Raw genomic sequence first — 23,393 nt, 5'->3', positions numbered from 1 at the left:
TGGAGTCCATTTAAGCTCCCGCCGACTGCTTCAGGGACTCCATCCAGCCACCTCGTTCTCTGTCATCCCTTCTTCTTTTGCCCTCCATCTTTCCCAACATGAGGCTCTTCTCCAGGGAGTCCTTCCTTCTCATTAGGTGGCCAAAGAATTTGAGTTTCCTCTTCAGGATCTGGCCTTCTAAAGAGCAGTCAGGGTTGATCTCCTCTAGGACTGACTTGTTTGTTCACCTTGCAGTCCAAGGGACTCGCAGGAGTCTTCTCCAGCACCAGAGTTCAAAGGCCTCAATGCTTTGGTGCTTAGCCTTCCTATGGTCCAACTTTCACGGCCATTCATTGCAACTGCACAGCCATACATTGCAACTGGGGGACCAGTTTTCTCTTAAGCATCTCTAAATTCGTGCTCAGGGTTGAAGGATTGCATAAGAACGAATCTGGAGGATGTTCTCCTTTGGATCTTGAGGTGCCTTTGTATGTTTACATTATTTTTCCCTCCCAAATTAAAGCAGTACAAAAAGACGCTCTGAAGAAGGACTTCAAAAAAGGCTGTCAATTGTCACAGAAAAAGAACATTTTACAAACAATGAATGAGCTAAGAATTTTATTATCCGCAACCAGAGAAGGCAAAGAGAAATCCATGGCCAAACCTTTTTTTTTTTTTAAACGTTTTTATATATAATGTTAAAGAGATGCTGAACCAGGTGGCCCAACTTCTCAATTGTTGATAGCAATTGTTGGTAGCAATTAAAAAATAATTGCTACCAACCTGCCTTCCATTGAGGACCTGTATACTGCACGAATCAAATAGAGGGCCGTGAAAATATTTACAGATCCCTCGCATCCTGGTCATAAACTGTTTCAACTCCTACCCTCAATACGACGCTATAGAGCACTGCACACCAGAACAACTAGCCACAAGAACAGTTTTTCCCCCGAACACCATCACTCTGCTAAACAAATAATTCCATCAACACTGTTAAACTATTTACTGAATCTGCACTACTATTAATCTTCTCATAGTTCCCATCACCAATTCTTTCCATTTATGACTGTATGACTGTAACTTGTTGCTGGCAATCCTTATGATTTATATTGATATATTGACCATCAATTGTGTTGTAAATGTTGTACCTTGATGAATGTATCTTTTCTTTTATGTACACTGAGAGCATATGCACCAAAGACAAATTCCTTGTGTGTCCAATCACACTGGGCCAATAAAAATTCTATTCTATTCTATTCTATTCTATTCTCCAGCTGTTTGTTTTTTTTTTTTGCCTAAGGAAGGGTAGGAACTCACAGCCTCCAATTTTGTAATCCAGCACTTTAACCACTACGCCAAACTGCCTCTTGGGGTTCAATCCTTGCCCCAGTTCAGTCTTCCAAAATTATTTGCCCTGTAAGATACCATCCACGTTCCCCATCAAACTCTACGCTCCTGCCAAGAGTCCTAAAAATAACCATATTCATGAACTGTCCATGTTCCCGTTGAAGCTGGATCACACTGTCTTTCAAAAATTTCATTCATCTCCCAATCAGACCCCAGGTACTTATTATCATATGTGGGTGGACTTCTTTGAAAGCAAGAAAATATTGGAAGAAAATACATGCTTGGTTGGAAAAAATGATTAAGCAACATACAGATCTGAAACCAGATATATTTTTGTTGGGTATAATGCCGGAGGGTTATGATAACGGGACTATATATATATTTGGTTTTGCATGTACTGAAAGCAGCAAGGATTGTATTTACACAATATTGGAAAAACTGAGAACATCCCATCAGATGAGGATGCCAATTTGGGAAATATTGGACTGTGCAGAGATGGACAGATTGACTTTAAAAATAAAAGACAAAGAAGACACAGAATATTACTTGATATGGAATAGATTTTATGAATGGGTAGAGATAAGAGGTAGAAAGTAGGTGAAGAAATATTATTGCTATATATCTGTGATGGTGAACCTGTGGCACACGTAGTCATATTAGTGGGCACGCAAGCTCAGCTCTGATTTTCGGGCCTTCTGGGCCCACCAAAAGTAGGGAAACAGGCTGTTTCCTGCCTCCGGAGGGCCTGCGGGGGGGTGGGGAAGGCCCATTTTTCTCTCACACCTGGCTCCAGAGCCTTTCTATGAGTCTGGGGAGGGTGAAAACAGCCTTCCCCACCCCACCAGGCCCTCCGGAGGCCAGAAATGGCCCATTTGCCTCTCTAGGAGTCTCTGGATGCTGGGGATAGCAAAAAAACATCACTTCTTGTCATCACTTGGCCTCCCCAGACTCATAGAGAGGCTCTGGAGCCAGGTGAGAGAGAAAAACGGGCCTACAAGGTCATTGTGTGCCAGGAGTGGGGGCAGCGTGGGGGGGTTGCGCGCACATGTGTGCGGGCGGGGAGCATAGAATTATGGGTGTGGGCACGCACGTGAGAGCAAAAAGGTTAGCCACCACTGCTATATATGAATTAAATATAAAGATGGTTTATAATTATAAATATGCCAATATAATTAGCAGAATTATAAATAAGCTAATATAAAGAGAAACTTAGTCAAAACTATTCTGTTATACTATTACTATTGTTACCAGTATATGTGTTGATATTTCTTTTTGTTTTTCTTTTGTAAATGATACACCCTGACAATACACTGTATTCAAAATGTTTATGAATAAAAATAAATAAATACCAAAAAAAAAATCATTAGTCTCCACTTGCTTTCAGGAAGTTCAGGATGTTTGCAGAAGTGTGGGGGAAAAAATCAGCTACCATGGAATTTTATTAAAGGCAATCTTTGATTAACAATGCTAACTGGGACTGGAAACTGGAAACTCCATCATTAAGTGATGTGGTTGTAAACTGAAAAATGATATTGGCTGTGCCACTTAGCGATGGTCATTCCGGATGCCCTGGTGGCTGCGAGTAAGGATCGAGCAAGTTATTTAAGTGAGGATATTTCTTATATCTATATCTATATATCTCTATCTCTATCTCTATCTCTATCTCTATATCTATATCTCTCTATCTCTATCACTATCTCTACCTACCTATCTATCTATCTATCTATAGGGACACGGTGGCTCAGGGGCTAGGACGTAGAGTTTGTCGATTGAAAGGTCGTGTCGTGTCCCACTCCTCCGCTGACGGCCGGGTCAGGGAAATCCGAATCAGGCGTGCCTCTGCAGCTCTGCCAAAGTCCTAGCAAAGTCCTCAGGGCAGGCAGGCAGACCAGAAAGTGACTTCAGCAAGATATGTTTAGACTTTGCCTGACTCAGAGAATGCCAGAAAGCAGATCCTTTATATAGGCCATGGGGTATGGCTCCATGACTCAGCACTTATCCAGGCCTGCCCCTCCCTTCCTTCTGTTGCCTTCGCCTATCAAGTCTTCTGACGCGAGGGTCACTCCAGTCGGCAGCTGTTGGCAATTGACCTCCCTCAGGCTCACATGCTGTGAAGGAGGGGGAGGGATCTAGTTGCTCCGTTTGCCTGGGCATGGAGCCAGAGCTGGGGGTTGGAGGTATTTCCTCCTCTTCAGCCTGTCTGGGCATGGAGCCAGGGCTGGGGCCGGGAGGCATACTAGGACATTCCTCCGTGTTCGGAAGCAGATAAGAAGACCCCGGCTGGGGTGAGATCGGACGAGACACAACAGGTCGGCAGCTTGGTGGTTCGAATCCCTAGTGCTGCCGTGTAACGGGGTGAGCTCCTGTTACTTGTCCCAGCTTCTGCCAACCTAGCAGTTTCGAAAGCAGGTAAAAAATGCAAGTAGAAAAAATAGGTACCACCTTTGGTGGGAAGGTAACAGCGTTCTGTGCGCCTTTTGCGTTGAGTCATGCCGGCCACATGACCACGGAGACGTCTTCGGACAGTGCTGGCTCTTCAGCTTTGAAACGGAGATGAGCACCGCCCCTTAGAGTTGGCAACGACTAGCACGTATGTGTGAGGGGAACCTTTACCTTTATTTCATGATTGCAACTTCTGATTTCCCACTGGCTTCTCCAGTGACTTTGCTTGTGGAAAGCCAGCAGGAAAGCAACAGGCTGGCTGGGGAATTCTGGGAGTTGAAGTAGGGGTGAAATCTAAAAAAAATTGCCATTGGTTCTGTGAGTGTGGCTTAGTGGTCGTGGCTTGGTGGTCGTGTGTTTGGGTGGGCGTGGCCAACATGACATCACTCATGTCTCTCTCTCTCTCTCTCTCTCTCTCTCTTTTTTTTTCCTTCCTTCCTTCCTTCCTTCCTTCCTTCCTTCCTTCCTTCCTTCCCTCTCTCTCACAAACACAAACACACACACCTGGTCTGAGCAGCGGCTACTGCGGGAGAAAGAAGAAAGTGCTCCAGGAGGGCAGGCAGCCTGGCCTGGAAGCAGCCCTTCCTCCATCAGGGGCTGGATGCAGACAGCGGGAGGTGGAGGGGAAGCCAAGCGGGCGTGGGGGACCACTGGGAAGGCAGCGTGGAAGGCAAGCAAGCATGGCAGGGCTTCGGGGAAGGGAGTAAGCTGCTAGGTCCTTCCCTGTAGCCCTGCCATGCTTGCCTACCTTCCACGTGGGCTTCCGCTTGCCTGCCTTCACAAGCTGGCCACCTGGATGCTGGGAAGGCAGCGTGGAAGGCAGGCAAGCATAGCAGGACTGCAGGTCGTGGACCGGTTGGGGGCGTGGCCGGCCGGCCATTGCTCCCGGTTCAGCAAACCATCCCCAATTTCCGCTACCTCTTTGCCCAATCCGGTCTGATCCGGTAGCATTTCACCCCTGAGTTGAAGACCAAAAGTCTTAAAGTTGCCAAGTTTGGAGACCTCTGGTATAGTGGAAAGTTGAGGATTCCTCCCTGCTTCCCCTTGTTCCATCAGCTCAGCTGGCAACTATAATGTTTAAAACATCTGGTCTCCATAAAGTCTGCTGCATGTGCTAGAGATTTTTTGTTTTTTTAAAAAAGTTATTGTTACATAAATTGTTTTAACCTCAAGCTTCTTTTGAAAGTTCTCTTTCTAGTACTCTCTCCATCTCTCTTTCTCTCGGCGCACAATTTTGCCAAGCCAATCGGAGCTCGTATAATCCAAGGGATACTCAAATAACCTCCCGTTCATCTGCCATATAAAGAATCAAAATCATATGGTTCAGCTGAATGAAAGCGGATAACAATGCACAGCTCCTTTGCGCCAGACTGGATTCATTTCTTTTCTTTTTTTTTCCAGTTCAGTTCCTAGCAAATTCGAGATCCAGCTTCCCATTCTGCAATCACAATGCCAAAGGACCAAACATTCTGGCCACGCATACACAATTCCACTTTTTACAGCCAGAAAGCTGTAATTCAAACCAAACCAATTTTCACAAAATCCTTATTTTTGCATTTTCTATCAGCAACGTTACCACATTTAAAGCCAGAACAAAATCTATAGGAGTCCGGGCAGAAGACAGGAAACCAAGTCTTCCAAAAGACATTCGATGGATTAGTTAACCATTTATGCATTATAAAAAGTATTACTTAGGTTATCTAGGATGCAAATATTTGAATGCCCATCACAAAAATAGAAAGACGACAAACGCTGTAAAAACGTCGTCTTCACCTGACGAGACGCTAATATTTGAGGAACGGCTAATATTTGCTCTGACTTTTTGCTGCAAAATATAGCAAAACTGAATTGCTGGCTTACCCATTGTGTCTTAATTTGCTTTGCTAATATGAACTGCCTCGAGGGGGAAAATACTCAAGAGATCGCCAAATCTTTGCACGGCAAGGAACACACGGGGGAAGGAAGAGCAACGTAGCAATGCAGTTCTGGAATGCAACTCGTGAAAATTTCTGGAAGGTGAAACGGACAGCGCTACGGAGAGTGAGTAAGTGAAAACAAGCAAAGCACAGCTTTTGGGTACCTAGCTTCCAAGACGCTCCTGGACATCTTGCTTAATCATTTTCTCTTGGAAGCAGTAGAGTTACCATTCTCTTCCATCCTACTCCCTTCCCACTTCCTTTTTAACTAGTTACTAAAACACATGCATTTATTCCAGGGGTGAAATTCAGCAGGTTCTGACAGGTTCTGCAGAACCAGTAGCGGAAATTTCGAGTAGTTCGGAGAACCAGCAAATACCACCTCTGGCTGGCCCCAGGAGTGGGTTGGGAATGGAGATTTTGCAGTATCCTTCCCCCAGGAGTGGGTTGAGAATGGAGATTTTGCAGTATCCTTCCCCTGCCACGCCCACCAAGCTACACCACACCCAAGCCACACCCCCAGAACCAGTAGTAAAAAAAATTGAATTCCACTACTGATTTATTCATCTGTATTTGTTCAATTCATAGGGCCACTTAGCTCAGCAAGCAGCTCATGGCACATGGAATGTTCCCACCCAAGTGGTACCTATTTATCTACTTGCATTTGCATGATTTTGAACTGCTAGGTAGACAGGAGCTGAGGCAAGTAACAGGAGCTCACCCCGTCTCATGGTACTTGGGTCTTGAATGGCCCACCTTTCAGTCAACAAGTCCAATGTTTTAACTGGAAAAGTTAAGAAACTGATCAAAGAGAGAAGCAACCCTGGAATTAAGGAGAAACTTCCTAACAGTTAGGACATTTAACCGGTAGAACAGCTTGCCTTCAGAAATCATGGGCACTCCACCATTGGAAGAAGAGACTGGACAGTTACTTGTCTGAGATTGTATAGGTTCTCCTGTTTGAGCAGGGGGCTGGACTAGAAGACCTCCAAGAACCCATTCTATTCTATTCTATTCTATTCTATTCTATTTCAACCGTTAAGCCACTTCACCCCACCAGGAATAGTAATAGTTAATACCGGTAGTAAATAAGGATGATGAAGAAGAATATTAATAATTATAATATGCAATGTGTGCAATCCAATGGTAGGTTTCAAATTTTTTTACTACCTGTTCTGTGGGTGTAGCTTGGTGGGTGTGGCATGGCTTGGTGGGTGTGGCGGGGGAAGGATATTGTAAAATCTCCATTCCCTCCCCAAGCCAGAGGAAGGATACTGCAAAATCTCCATTCCCTCCCCAATCCAGGGGAAGGTTATTGCAAAATCCCCATTTCCTCCCGATCAGCTGGGATTTGGGAAGCAGAGAATAGATGGGGGCGGGGCCAGTCAGAATTTTTTACTACCGGTTCTCCGAACTACTCAAAATTTCCGCTACCGGTTCTCCAGAACTGGTCAGAACCCGCTGAAACTCACTCCTGGTACAATCCCTAAACAACCAGAGCATCACCTGAGTATCATCAGCATTGATAACATCACCCTCAGTCAACCGAAGGGCCTGAGATATGTCTCAATATATTTTGGGTACAAACATTCTTTCACTTGATTCTGTAATAAACCAGAAGCTTCCAAACTTCATAAATGTTGGTAGCCTTCTCTTGCTGCTGTTGCTCTTTGTCAAATTTTCATTGTTAGCTGTATTACGTGGTCTTCAAGAATTTTGCCTGCCTTTATGCTGTGATGATTATCATTATTTTAGTTTATTTTATTTCAGGGACCGAAATCAAGAGCATCCCACTCTCGGAATATTTGCAACTGAGGATTCCAAAATATTAGGAGGTTTTGTGTTGTCATCAGACGTTGGCCACACAAACACACCTTCTCTTTCAGTGCCCTGAGGGAGCTTCAGTTTCCTTCAGTCAAAGATTCGAACCGACAAAATAATGGAATGTGCAGAAATGAGTAAACTGACATTAGAAATTAGAGAACAGGAAGATAAGCAATATTATAAGATATGGGATTTATTTTATCAATGGTTAGAAGGGAAAATACGTTAAAAAAGATTGGAGTTTATTACAAGGGAAGAATTATTGAAGAATACAATTGATTTAAGATGACGGAATAAATGATGTAATAAGAAAATATTGATTTAGAACAACTTATATGAAACGAGAGAACAAAATACTATAGTTAATTAAAGGATCAATTGATTAAAACATTTGGATATATATTTGAATGATAAAATGTAAGATTAGATAAATTAATGATATGTATATGTTGAAATTGCACAAAAGATTTGTAACTAACCCACCGACACACTGTATTTGGATGGAAGATTTTTTATGTTTGTCTGTATTAAAATAAAATAAAATAATAAAAAAAAGATTGGAAACTACTACTCTAATTCCAGCTGTGCCACAGCTTTAGCTCCTAGTTCCAACAATTGAACTCGAAATATCCACTCCGAAATGTCGAAGAGACACCAAAATTTCAGCCCAACTTTGATAGTGAGCCTAGAAACATTTCCAAAGAGCCGAGCTGGCAGAGCTGTTGCATGTGTGAACTGGCCTCTTGTTTCAGAGACTTCAAAGCATTCACAAACACAGTAAAGAAATAACAGTTAAATTAAAGAGAACTGGCTTGTTAGAACTGCCTGTTCCTGACAGAAGCCATATGAAAAAAAAAAGCTTAATTACAAAGCCATGCCTATGTGGAGAAAGAATGTGGAGATTCACAGAAAGCTGGTTGATACAGCTGTGCAACAAATTGACGGCTTAATCATCTGAGTTGATGCCAGCAATAGACTGAGCTTTCAAAGGCTGAGCAGAAGAGCGATGACCTATCTTAAGCACCTCAATCCAACTGGTATGTTAAGACTGAGGATCTTGGGATTTTTTAACATGGGGGAAAAAAACGTAACTTTAGATTGAAGCAACATGGGGTCTGATCATTGGTGGGATTCAAATAATTTAACAACCAGGTCTCTGCCCTAATGACCAGCTGGGTAGGCGTGGCTCGGTGGTCATGTGACTGTGTTGGCATGGCCAACTCAACGTCACTCACGTCGATGGGTGCTTCGCCTTAGCTGTTACAATGTAATAAGGATTAACCCGAGAGGCAGTTTCTGTAAGCAGGGCAATAAAGATTAGGCTAGAAACACCACCAGAACGTTTCCTTCCTGCCTTCCTTACAGGATTAGCCCTGTAAAGTGGAAAAAAACAAAATAAGATTTCTTACAACAACCGGTTCTCCGAACTGCTTAGAAAGTTAACAACCGGTTCTCCTGAATAGGTGCGAACTGGCTGAATCCCACCAATGCGACTCTAACAATAGATATTTCTCTTAGTTCTTGTGAATCCAGTCCAATAATTCTTCTGATGTTTGTTTATGTATTATTTAACAATCATTGCCTGTTCTGACCTAGGCTTCCCAAAAGCACGACGCCGACTCCTCATCCCGATAAAACCCTTTTTATTTAGTTTAAAGGGAATTCCTCTCCAGCAAAGTCCCGGCCAACAGTCTTGCAAGAGATTTCACAACTACAGACCTTTTTCAGGCTTGGGGAGCTGCCAGGCTGATATCTTCCAAATGCCATTCTGTAGCAGACAATACTTGGCAAGACGTCAGGAACAGATCTTTACTCAAACGAATTGAACTAATTGTCTCCTGCAAACTCCCCTCCCCTTTTGTTCCTCTTTATTCCCTATGGGAGGGGCCATTCACCATCCACCTGGGCTTTACTCCTGAGTCGACCCTTGTTCCTTAGTTGTTCCCTTCTCCTGGCAGCTCTGCGCATGCCCACACTGGGAACAGCCTCCAGCTGTTCTTCTGCCTCACTTATGTCTGACTCCGAAGGCAGCTGAAAACTGTCAGATGGCTCTGGCCCCATCTCTGCCTCAGATGCAGAGCACTCATCAAAGCCTTCCCCAGACTCCAGGACTGGCCCATGTTCCTCCACAATCTCCTCACTGTTTGAGTCTGCCACCAGCTCCGCTGGCGGGCCACAACATCACCCTCTTAGAGGGTCAGGGACATGTCAGAATCAGTCTCGGCTCTTGGCAATCTCTTATTGTAATTTCCTGTGGCCCCAGAAACATCCTCAAGTCATGAAAACTGTGGCTTTGGGTGAAGTAAAGAGATTTGTTTTGAAGGTCTCTTTCATTCTTCTGAAAAGAAGAACGCAGAAGGAATAGACCCAGTTGGCTGTTCTTTACAATGGAAGAGATAGCAATAAGAAACCAGTGAAGGATTTTATTGTTGTGGTCCACCAGTGGCCAGCAGAGCCACAACAATCAAGACCCACAAAAAAAGAACTTAAAAAATCAAACGGAATAAAAGACACGTAAGCCGAACCTAATAGATAATTATTATTTTTTAACTTCACATTTGTCTTTCTGCCAAAAGACTACTTAGAATTTGTCCGGACGATTATGGTTGTCATTCTGTGGATGGTTGAACCCACTAAGTGTGCAATTTTACACATGTTAGTAAATAAATCCTACTGAGCTAAATGTGTATGTTATTATTTTATTTATTCAATTTATGCCTTGTTTCCCCGAAAATAAGACCCTGTCTTATATTTTTGTGAACCCTGAAATAAGCGTTTGGCCTTATTGCCATGCACTCAAAAGCCCCGAGTGGGCTTATTATCAGGGGATTTCTTATTTTGGGGGAAACAGGGTAGAAGGAATTTGAAGGGAGAACACACAGCAACACATCGAGCATTTCGAGACTGGCTGTGGTTTTTGGTCCCTAATCCTTAGAAATAATTGAAAACCAAACTAGCCTCACTGCAGCTAACCTCAAAATCTTGTTAGCATCACTCGCGAGTCAAATCAGCTGATTCACAAGCAAATGCCAAAATCTGCACACAATTTCCACCCACATTCATGAAGCACAAAAGGGCATCCATGATATTTATAGCTTTTCAATATAACCCGAAGTGGTCAACCTGAGAAGATGCTACCATCCATGATGGCGAACTTATGGCATGCATGCCGGAAGTGGCATGCGGAGCCATTTTTCCGGGCACGTGAGCTGCTGGCCAACTCACCTGCAGCTGCACATGCGGACACGCCCCAGCTGGTGTTTGGGTCTCTGGTGCGCATGCGCACAATTCAGGGCACCCAGCTGGTCTTCGGAGCTCCCTTGCGCATGAGTGTGCATTTGCGCACATGTGCAAGAGTACTGGTGTGCACAAAAACCATGCACAATTGGCAAATTGTCTGATTGTGTGCACAGCACACAGTGGGGGGCGCACACAAAAGCTGCGTGCATGCGCAGATGGTGCGGCTGTGCCTGCAGCACATAGGGGAGGAGCCGTGCATTAGCGCAGAGGGCACACACATGCCCAAATGGCACAAAGCACATACCTGTTGGGCACTTGATGAGTAAAAGGTTCACCACCACTGCGCTACCATATCAATACGTGCTGCCCCACTGTTCCAATTTCCAGCTGAACTCGTGAAGATTCGACACAGAGATGAAACCAGAATTCCAAGCAATGGGAAAAAGGTCTGTGCCAAGTTCCACTAAGCTCCAGCTGTAGGAGATGACCAGGTTGAACCAGGTAGGGCCTCTGGTGGCTCAACAGACTAAGCAGTCTGTTATTAACACAGCTGCTTGCAATTACTGCAAGTTCAAGTCCCGCCAGGCCCAAGGTTGACTCAGCCTTCCATCCTTTATAAGGTAGGTAAAATGAGGACCCAGATTGTTGGGGGCAATAAGTTGACTTTGTATATAATATACAAATGGATGAAGACTATTGCTTAACACAATGTAAGCTGCCCTGAGTCTTCGGAGAAGGGCGGGATATAAATTCAAATAAAAAAAAAACAACCCGAGGGAAGGGTCAAACACGTCATCACTTTGGAGTCCCTTCGTGCCCACAAGAGATCTAAGTCCAGAATTCCGTTGACTCTTATTTACCACAAATATGCCTTGACCATTACTAGTTCTGATTCTTGTAGACAGCTAGCAGGGAAGAAACTTGTACTCACTTGAATGACTTACAGCTGACACCAGCTTGGGGCATATAAAGAGATTGTATAATGTGTTGGTAGAAATAGATTCTGAAAGGGACTTGATAAAGGATTGTATGATAAAGTGGGCGCAAATATTCAGGAACCAATAATGTTGGAAACTTGGGAGAGAATTTGGGTTAGAAATGTTAAATTTATGCAAGCGCAGAATTTAAGGGAAAACTTTTATAAGATGTTTTATAGATGGCATTTAGATCCTAAGAAATTATCATGTATGTATCCAGATATGCAAGCGAAATGTTGGAGATGTAATTGTGATGATGCTACATATTTTCATGTATGGTGGACTTGTAAGAAAATTAAGTCTTTCTGGATAAGAATTTGGTGGATTATGCAGAATGTTCTGAAGAAGAAGATAAAGTTCCTACCGCAATTTTTCCTTTTGGGAATAACAACAGACTGTACAGTGATTGAGACTAAATTGATTTTGAACTTAATAACAGCAGCAAGACTGTTGATTGGACAATATTGGAAGAAAAAAGAATTACCCACATTAGAAGAATGGATATTGAAAGTTTCCAATTTGGCTGAGATGGCTAAAATCTCAGCCTTCTTGAAAGACAGTACTCAAGAAAAATATTTAAATGAATGAAAGAACTGGATTGATTATATTCAAAATAGATATTAGATTAAGAAATTTCAGATTGCCTTTGAATGAAGGATGTTGTTTTTGATTTTAACGGAAAAAGTCAGGTTATGTGAGAGAGAAGGATTATAATTGTGTTAGATTTTAAAAATTTAATGTATGACTGTTTGTTTATTGAACTATATCTTGTGTTTGCTCCGGAAGTCGGGGAGGGGTTTTGGAGGAGGGGAAGGAGGGGAGGGAGGAGGGAAAAATTTAATTGTTTTGTAAAACTTTTCAATAAAAATAAAAATAAAAACCCGAGGGAAGGGTCAAACACGTCATCACTTTGGAGTCCCTTCGTGCCCACAAGAGATCTAAGTCCAGAATTCCGTTGACTCTTATTTACCACAAATATGCCTTGACCATTACTAGTTCTGATTCTTGTAGACAGCTAGCAGGGAAGAAACTTGTACTCACTTGAATGACTTACAGCTGACACCAGCTTGGGGCATATAACGAAATTGTATAATGTGTTGGTAGAAATAGATTCTGAAAGGGACTTGATAAAGGATTGTATGATAAAGTGGGTGCAGAATATTCAGGAACCAATAATGTTGGAAACTTGGGAGAGAATTTGGGTTAGAAATGTTAAACTTACGCAAGCGCAGAATTTAAGGGAAAACTTTTATAAGATGTTTTATAGATGGCATTTAGATCCTAAGAAATTATCATGTATGTATCCAGATATGCAAGCGAAATGTTGGAGATGTAATTCTGATGATGCTACATATTTTCATGTATGGTGGACTTGTAAGAAAATTAAGTCTTTCTGGATAAGAATCTGGGGGATTATGCAGAATGTTCTGAAGAAGAAGATAAAGTTCCTACCGCAATTTTTCCTTTTGGGAATAACAACAGACTGTACAGTGATTGAGACTAAATTGATTTTGAACTTAATAACAGCAGCAAGACTGTTGATTGGACAATATTGGAAGAAAAAAGAATTACCCACAATAGAAGAATGGATATTGAAAGTTTCCAATTTGGCTGAGATGGCTAAAATCTCAGCCTTCTTGAAAGACAATATTCAAGAAAAATATCTAAACGAATGGAAGAATTGGATTGATTATATTCAAAATAGATATCAGATTAAGAAATTTCAGATTGCCTTTGAATGAAGGATGTTGTTTTTGATTTTAATGGAAGAAGTCAGGATATGTGAGAGAGAAGGATTATAATTGTGTTAGATTTTAAAAATTTAATGTATGACTGTTTGTTTAATGAACTATATCTTGTGTTTGCTCCGGGAAGTCGAGGGGAGGGGGGTTTTGGAGGGAGGGGGGAAGGAGGGGGAGGGGGGAAAATTTAATTGTTGTTGTAAAACTTTTTCAGTAAAAATAAAAAATAAAAAACCCGAGGGAAGGGTCAAACACATCATCACTTTGGAGTCCCTTCGTGCCCACAAGAGATCTAAGTCCAGAATTCCGTTGACTCTTATCTACCACAAATATGCCTTGACCATTACTAGTTCTGATTCTTGTAGACAGCTAGCAGGGAAGAAACTTGTACTCATTTGAACGACTTGCAGCTGACACCAGCTTTTCTAACGAAAACTGAATTAAAATAGCTCCTTTTGCACTAGAGATGAGCCAGAAATGAATTAGTTCAGATGGGGTCAACAGCAGGGGTGGTATTCACTTACGTTCCCTACCGGTTCGCAAATGTGAGTGCACACATGTGTAAACGCATGCGCCCGGCCTTCTGTGCACATGTGCCATCCACGCGTGCACCCGGCCTCAAAAACGTGCCTAAATAGGATGGCATAGAACCAGGGCAGGCCCACCCGCAATTTCTGTTACCGGTTTGGGCGAACCGGCCTGAACCGGCTGAGTGTTGTGACCCAAGCCCAAGTAGGTAGTATTAAATGCAATCAGTTCGAAAACAGACAGACTTTATTAGAACAGCTGAGAATGAACTCACTCTCAACGTAGTCCAAATTAAATTAAAGCAAATTTCTCCCAACACAAATTCCTTAGTCCTATCACCAACCTTGGTCCAATTAGGCAAACTGCCAAAGGCCTTTCTTGGCAAAAGTTCAGAAGATGCTGATACGAAACAAATGCAACAAGACAAAGCTATCAACGTTGTTTTCTGGCAAAGAGCCCAAACGCCGTTGCTGGTCTTTTAAGCCTTATGGGAGGAGCCAATCATCTCTTGGCCCTACTCCCGAGTTGTCCTCTTTGCTTGAGCTGCTCTTGCCTTCTGGCAGTTCTTCTCATGTGTGCACTAGGAACAGGCTCCTCCTGTTCCTCTGCCTCACTACTGTCAGCGTCTGGAGGCTCCGGAGTCCGCACTTCACTCCCCAATGGCCCTGGCCCCATCTCTGCCTCTGATGCAGAGCCCTCATCCAGGCCTTCCCCAGCCTCCAGGACTAGCCCATGTTCTGCCTCAGCCTCATCACTGTCTGCTGCCAACTCTGCAGGCTGCTGGTGGACCACAACACTGAGTACCATCTCTAGTCAACAGGTTCTTGTCCTTCAAAGTGGCAACAGACAAGTAAAATCATGAAGACTAGGCCTATCTTTATTGTAAGGTTGCTTGGACAGAATCCTGCAAGCCCACCTCTCCTCCTCTTGCCTTTACTTTTTAGGAATCTAGGGCGAAAATGTTTCCCACACCCTTCTTCTGCTTCTATTAAATTAAATTAATTAAATATTCTGTTCTATTCTATGGTCTGAGATAGTTTTTGCATGACAGCTGTCTAGTCTACGGCTCTTCCTCCTGTCTCCAAGGACTTTTGCACCCACCATTACAACAGGAGTGGCAATGTGAAATCACAGAGGGTGTGGAAGGGCCTTGATGGGAAATTTGAGGCATGATTAACCATAACAAAGGGCTTTAATAAAGCAAGTTTTACAGCATTTTAAAAACTTTTTAAGACTTATTGTGGCTTAAACATTTATGAAGATCAGATACAGCCAGTTGCTATGCTTATTTGGCAGCTGCACAAGATGTATGGATTTGAGAGGGCAAACGTAGGCTTGCAAAGAGGCCACAATAGGCAAGTAACACCACTCCTGGCATTTAACACCACTCCTGCGCAGACTGCACTGGCTGCCTGTGGTCTTTCGGGTGCACTTCAAGGTGTTGGTTACCACCTTTAAAGCGCTCCATGGCTTAGGACCAGGTTACTTACGGGACTGCCTACTGCCACCGTTTGCCTCCCATCGACCCGTGCGCTTTCACAGGGAGGGACTCCTCAGAGTACCGACAGCCAAGCAATGTCGACTGGCGGCTCCCAGGGGGAGGGCCTTCTCTGTGGGGGCTCCCACCCTCTGGAACGAACTTCCCCCAGGACTTCATCAACTTCCTGACCTTCGGACCTTCCGCCGCGAGCTGAAGACATATTTATTTATTCGCGCAGGACTGGCATAGGATTTTAGACATTTTATTTGGTTTTTAATCTTATTTAGGGGTTTTATTGTTTTAAATATATTTTAATTCGGGCCAAATTTAATAAGTCTTTTAATTATTGTTTTATCTTGTATTTATTCATTGTTGTTTTGTTTTATCTGTCTGTGAACCGCCCTGAGTCCTTCAGGAGAAGAGCAGTATAAAACTCTAATTAAATAAATAAATAAATAAATACACATTGTGATTTCAATGCTGTTGTGAATGACCACTATGTTTGCTCTGCGAGCACAATACCAACTGCGCTTGCTACAAGGTTCTTTTTTGTGCGTTTGCTAGAACAGGAAAAGCAGAATTATTTCCACAAAACAGATAGGTAGTGTGTGTGAGAATAAAAGATTTGTGTTGCAGGCATAATTTCACTGCTCTGGAATAATCTAACCCTTTGCTGCAATATTCCTGCATCACAGGGGAAGGGACAACAGAGAAGATCTCAGCAGCACAAAGTACCGAAATGGTTTCAGAGGAGCCCACGCAATTACAGGTAGTCCTCGACTCACGACCACAATTGAGCCCCAAATTTCCATTGTTAAGCGAGACATGTGCTAAGTGAATTTTGTCCCATTTTACGACCCTTCTTGCCACGGTTGCTAAGTGAATCTGGCTTCCCCCATCGAATTTGCTTGTCAGAAGGTCACAAGAAGCAGTTCACACTGACCCTGGGATACAGCAACGGTCATAAATATGAGTCAATTGCCAAATTTTGTTGACATGATCATGGGGATGCTGCAAAAGTGGTTATAAGTCACATTTTACAGTGCTGTTGTAAGTTTGAATGGTCACTAAACGAACTGTTGTAAGTCGAAGGCTACCGGTATAAGCATATCACCATCTGCAATTTGGAAGAAAAACATCTGTAGCAATTTCCTTATAACAGGCAGTAAGAGAAATCTATAATCTTTTAGCGATTTCTTTTGTTCCATCAAATAGAGTAGAGTAGAGTAGAGTAGAGTAGAGTAGAGTAGAATAGAATAGAATAGAATAGAATAGAATAGAATAGAATAGAATAGAATAGAATAGAATAGAATAATGGAATGGATTAGAATAGAACAGAACAGAATAGAATAGAATTTGGAAGTGACCTTCAAGATCTTTTAGTCCAGCCCCCTGCTCAAGCAGGAGAACCTATGGTACGTGTGCCACAGGTGGCATGTGGAGCCATATCTGTGGGCACGCGAGTGTTGCCCTAGCTCAGATTCAGTGTACATGCACGCTCCGGCCAATTGATTTTCAGGCTTTCCGGGGCCACCAGAAGTCAGGAGACAGGCTGTTTCCGGCCTCCAGAGGGCCTCCAGGCGGGTGGGGAAGGCCATTTTCGCCCTCCCCAGGCTCCAAGAAAGCCTCTGGAAAACAGGCCTACCAGGCCCAGCATGCCATCACGTGCCAAAAGTGTGGGGAATGTGTGGGGGTCACGCACACATGCATGGGGGATGGGGCACATTGAATTATGGGTGTGGGCACGCACGTGCTTGACCTCCCCCCACCCCCCGTTCTGTCTCCTTCCCCACTTTGGAGTAACGAGCAGGCCTTCAGCCAGTGGATTCACGGCTCTTATCAGTCCTGGCAGAGAAATCGCAACTGCTTGCCAAAGTTCAAACCATATGACTCGCAGAGTAAGACTTCAGCTCTCTTTGAAACGGTTCAGCTAATCTTTTGCTCCCCATGGAGTGCGAGCAGTCCCAAAGCTCCTTATATATCCTGTGGGGTGGGGCTCTTGCCCCACCCTTCCCTTTGATGATGCAGCCTCTCTAATCTTCTGAAGCACGGATTAATCCAAGCTTGATTATTATTATTATTATCAGCTGGGTCTGAAGGCGTAGCCTGAGGAAGGGAGGAATCAGGGGATGATGGCCTCATTATGTCCTCTGACTGGCCTTGTTCTGGCTCCTGGAGCCGGGCCAAAGGCATCAGTGCTCCCAAGGTAAGCCTTACCGGCCCTTCCCCCTCACTCTTGGAGTCACTTTCGGGCATGGGGCCAGGTTCGGGGGCTGGAGTCACAACACCCCCCCAGTGCTCCCCCTGTTTTTGGCACGCGATGACAGAAAGGTTCGCCATCAACTGACCTATACCAACTCAGATAGGTGACTGTCCCAGTCTCTCCTTAAAAACCTTCAGTGATATAGATATAGAATTGTGATTGTCAAAACTGGCAGCCCAAAATAATTAGGCCTAAGGCCCATTAAAGATACATGTGAGAATCTAAAGTTTGTCTTCTCAAGACTGAAGAAAATGCAACATCTCAATGCCTCTTCTCTCCCACAGTCATGTGTCATTCAAGTATATTTTTCTTCTTCCCTCAAACTTCGGGAAGAATTTAAGTGTGGGAAGAATCAATCTTGCTCATTCAAAATGAGAAGTTTCGATCTGCAAAATGTGGTTTGGTTGCCGAATGGGTACATTTTATGAGGGGGGTGTTGTGCCAAGGCATAAAATAAGGAACCAACCACTGTATGTCTTGATCTCTAGGTTCTTGAACTTTGAAAACTAACTGACTTAAGGGAAAATGGTTTAAACTCTGTTAGAATAGAATAGAATAGAATTCTATATATATAAAATATATATAAAATAGAATTTTCTTTTCTTTTCTTTTATGTACACTGAGAGCGTATGCACCAAGACAAATTCCTTGTGTGTCCAATCACACTTGGCCAATAAAAAATTCTATTCTATTCTATTCTATTCTATTCTATTCTATTCTATTCTATTCTATTCTATTTAAACTCTGTTAACGCAAAAGAATCGCTGGCAGAGGTGGTATGCAGCTGGTTTGGATGAACCGGTAGTGCCGTCCTATTTAGACATGTTTTTGAGGCCAGGTGCATGTGTGGAAGGCACACACATGTGCAGTGAGTGTGAGGAAGGCCGGGCGCATGTGTGGAAGGCACGCGCAAGTGAGTGAAGCCAGCATGCGTGTGGAGAAGCGATGACAACAATATGCGAAACCCATCCCTGATCACTGGAGATGACGGTAGTTGTCCGAAATGCTGGTAACACTTTATTCTAAGTAGAGAATAGTTTGGTCAGTTGTTTTGCAGTGTTTCATGCACCCAGGACACATGCGCAAGCAGAGAGTTAATTTTTAAAGAGTTATGTTCACCACTCAATCAAGCTACTGGAGTTCAAATTTACTTCTACCAATGGTAAAGAGAGTTCATTCAGTTAACTTCTCAGGATAGGAAATATAATCTTTTGTCGTGTCCCACTCCTCCGCTGACAGCTGGGTCAGGGAAATCCGAATCAGGCTTGCCTCTGCAGCTCTGCCCAAAGTCCTAGCAAAGTCCTCAGAGCAGGCAGGAGACCAGTAAGTGACTTCAGCAAGATAAGTTCGACTTTTGCCTGACTCAGAGACTGCCAGAAAGTAGATCCTTTATATAGGCCATGGGGTGTGGCTCCATGACTCAGCACTCATTAAGGCCTGCCCCTCCCTTCCCTCTGTTGCCTCCGCCTATCCAATCTTCTGATGCGAGGGTCACACCAATCAGCTGTTGGTAATAAACCCTCCTCAGGCTCACCTGCTGTGGAGGAGGGGGAGGGGTCTAGCTGCTCCGTTTGCCTGGGCATGGAGTCAGGGCTGGGGCAGGGAGATTCTCCTTCTTCTGCAGTTTGTGTGGGCATGGAGCCAGGACTGGGACCGGGAGGCATACATTCCTCAGTGTTCGGGAGCAGGTAAGAAGGCCCCGGCTGCTCTGAGGGCGGGCAAGACACAACATCTTTTATCTGCATGACAAATTCACCCACGGAGACAGGGGTTTATGCCCGATGGCCCTGGCCCCACATCAGCCTCCGATGCAGAGCCCTCATCCGGGCCTTCCCCAGCCTCCAGGACTGGCCCATGCTCTTTCTCAGCCTCATCACTGTCCAACTCCGTTGCCAGCTCCACAGGCTGCCTGTGGACCACAACAGTGCCCAAAAAGTTGGAGGACGCTGTTCTAGTCCAACCTACAGTCCCAGTCAAAGAATCCTCCAATCAATCACTGTTGAACCTTTGCTTGAAATCCTCCAGTGATGGGTCACCCATAACTCCAGGAGGGCAGGAGGTTAACAGCCCTCGTAGTCAGGAAATTCATCTTTAAGTTTGGGTCTGTTTCTGCAAAGCTTCCATCCATCGCTCAGGAAATGGGCAACAGTTCCATCTCAAAGTGTGTGGATACTTTGTGGGGCTGTGTCTTTTTTGCAATAGGCCCCATGCAGGGAGACCGAGATGTTCTAAGCAGGAACAGAAAGTTGGTGAAAAGCAACCACTGTGGAAGGCAGCTGCCTCATGTCTTCCAGCTCTTCTCTTTCATTTCTGCTCATTCTGACTTTCCACCCAAGCAGCTGGTGCTTCTCGGTTAGTTACGGCCCAGGCAGGCTGGCAAGTTACCCGTTGAGCCGTGCCAAGGGAAGTGTAGAACAATACACAGTGCTATGTAGATGCCAACAGCAGCCAGAATTCCCAGCCAGCTTCTCTTGAGTGAGTGGCAGCTAGATTGGGTGGCCCTGTGGTTTGTCTTCATCATCTGGTGACGATTTGGGTGAATATGAAATTTCTGAGCTGTGTAGCCTGAAGTACTGACACCAATTCTGCCCTTCTCGGAAAGTTAGGTTAACCAAGTTAGTTGGCTTCTGAAGTCATTTTTGAACCCAATGAACTTCGAATTTGATTCCACTAACTTAATATTTGCAGAATGCTGACTAATATGGAAGACCAGTTAATTCATATTTTTCTACATCCATGTGGTCTGGTTGGTTGGCACGACCAAGCTGCCAAATTTTTTTCGTCTCTTCCTTGGCAACATGCTGGCTCCTGGGATAAATAATCATTTTTGTTGCTGCTGCTTTCCAGCCTGGGCATTTATTGGCTTGTGGCTGTAGAGACAATTCACGATGGCATTCAAGATAAGAGAAGTCCGTGACAATAACTATGCAAAATTGTAATACAATTGAACGTGTCCAGGAATATTTCACTAGGAGAGTCCTCCACTCCTCCACTCGCAACAAAATACCTTAATGCCACCAGACTTGAAATTCTGGGCTTAGAAAATTTAGAACTATGCCACCTTCGGTATGACCTAAGCATAGCTCATAAAATCATCTGCTACAATGTCCTACCTGTCAATGACTACTTCAGCTTCAACCACAACAATACACGAGCACACAATAGATACAAACTCATGGTAAACTGATCGAAACTAGACTGCAGAAAATACGACTTCAGTAACAGAGTGGTCAATGCCTGGAATGCATTACCTGACTTGGTGGTTTCTTCCCCAAACCCCCAAAACCTTAACCTAAGACTGTCTACTGTTGACCTCACCCCATTCCTAAGAGGTCTGTAAGGGGCGTGCATAAGAGCACCAGCATGCCTACTGTCCCTGTTCTAATGTCTCCTTTAATTGTATTCATTTTTTGTATTCAATTCACGATTATACTTATATATATTATCTAATACGTACTCGACAAATAAATAAATAAAAATAAAATAAATAAAGTATCACTTCTGTCCAATACTGTATTTTCTTCTTAACCCTAACTCCACCTTATTGATATCACAATGTGCTCCTAAGCATTTTTTACCTGAATATGATGCGATCTGCACTGATTGAAGATTTAAAAAGCTCCCTGCTCAGAATCTTTGGAACAAGGCAGTTTATAAATCTAATCAATAAATACGCACATAAAACCATGTCAATCTCAAGACAGACAAACCGAGACAAGTTTAGACTTAAGGCCTTAGCTCAACAAGTTTTTTCTTTACATTATTTCAGTAGGTAACATGAAGTCAAATTCCTCTTCCTACTTCTGTGATGATAGAGAAGACTTAAATTCGACTATCTCACCTGGCGTTGACAGCCAGGTGGACTCTAACAGTCAGAAGCTATGTCGTTCAGCCAGGGCTGAATTATATATACGCTTTTATTCTATCCTATAATATACTAATATTATAGTATTCTTTAGTTTGGAGTTTCCAACCCGATTTAGACTGGTTTTGAAGATTATTGCAATGCTCTCTACATGGGGCTCCCCTTGAAGTGCACCCGGAGGCTTCAGTTAGTGCAGAGTGCAGCTGCGCGGGTGATTGAGGGAGCCACACGTGGCTCCCATGTAACACCGCTCCTGCGCAGACTGCACTGGCTACCTGTGGTCTTTCGAGTGCGCTTTAAGGTTTTAGTTACCACCTTTAAAGCGCTCCATGGCTTAGGGCCCGGGTACTTACGGGACCGCCTGCTGTTACCTTATGCCTCCCACCGACCCATACGCTCACAAGAGAGGGTCTTCTCAGGGTGCCGTCCGCTAAACAATGTTGGTTGGCGGCCCCCAGGGGAAGGGCCTTCTCTGTGGGGGCTCCTACCCTTTGGAATGAACTTCCCCCTGCCTTGCGTCAATTACCTGATCTTCGGACCTTCCGCCGTGAGCTGAAAACGCACTTATTCATTCAAGTGGGACTGGCTTAAATTTTAAATATTATTTTAATTGGGGTTATAATTTAATTTAAGGGTTTTAAATTTAATTATTTTAAATCTCAACCATCTATTGAATATGTTTTTTAATTCTCTGTTTTAATTGTACATTGTATTGTTTTTATAACTGGCTGTACACCGCCCTGAGTCCTTCGGGAGAAGAGCAGTATAAAAATCTAATAAAACTAAACTAAACTAAACTAAACTAATATAGCTATTAATAGGGATGCAGTGGCTCAGTGGCTAAGATGACGAGCTTGTCGATCAGAAAGGTCGGCAGTTCGGCGGTTTGAATCCCTAATGCCGTGTAATGGAGTGAGCTCCTGTTACTTGTCCCAGCTTCTGCCAACCTAGCAGTTCGAAAGCACGTAAAAAAGGCAAGTAGAAAAATAGGGACCACCTTTGGGGGGAAGGGAACAGCGTTCCGTGCACCTTTGGTGCTTAGTCATGCCAGCCATATGACCACGGAGACGTGGTGCTGGCTCTTCGGCTTTGAAATGGAGATGAGCACCGTCCCCTAGAGTTGGGAATGACTAGCACATATGTGCGAGGGGAACCTTTACCTTTATAGCTATTAATCTTCTATAAATTCTATTGATTAGCTATTCAAGAGCCGCGGTTGCGCAGTGGTTAGAGTGCAGTACTGCAGGCTACTTCTGCTGACTGCCAGCTGACTGCAATTTGGCAGTTCAAATCTCACCAGGTTCAAGGTTGACTCAGCCTTCCATCCATCTGAAGTGGGTCAAATGAGAACCCAGATTGTTGGGGGCAATAGGCTGACTCTGTAAACCGCTTAGAGAAGGCTGTAAAAGCACTATGAAGCGGTATATAAGTCTAAGTGCTATTGCTATCATTGCCCAGGGGATGACTTAACATCAGAAATCAATGCAAGATGAATACGGTAACTATATGTGCTTGTAACATGGGTGGAACCTGAAGAAGTCTTCACTGATTTCTGGCTTGGTCACTGAGGAAATATCAAAAAGATCAGTTTTGCAAGTTTTCCTTTTGAGTTATGGGGAGGTTACTTCTTAGGAGCTGGGTGTCTATTTCTCAGAGATGGCCGTCCTTCTTGAAGTCAAGGTGCCGTCGTGCCATCAATCTTTCAGCCCTATCAACTGATGAAAGGGACAGTTTCCTTGTTTCCCTTTACAGTGGAATGGAACGGAATGGAACGGAACAGAACAGAACAG

General features: G+C 43.7%; 1 protein-coding gene across 2 annotated transcripts in view; it reads right to left on the bottom strand.

The window, feature by feature from the left end:
- The window catches only part of BMP1 (bone morphogenetic protein 1), a 191,155-nt gene that overhangs the window by 90,224 nt on the left and 77,538 nt on the right, over positions 1-23,393 (bottom strand). The gene's annotated exons all lie outside the window — the stretch shown is intronic.

Source organism: Ahaetulla prasina, chromosome 9 (assembly GCF_028640845.1).
Source record: "Ahaetulla prasina isolate Xishuangbanna chromosome 9, ASM2864084v1, whole genome shotgun sequence".
In the NCBI taxonomy this organism is placed as follows: Eukaryota; Metazoa; Chordata; class Lepidosauria; order Squamata; family Colubridae; genus Ahaetulla; species Ahaetulla prasina.
The sequence above is the reverse complement of the archived record's forward strand: the minus strand, read 5'-3'. Positions and strand labels throughout refer to the sequence as shown.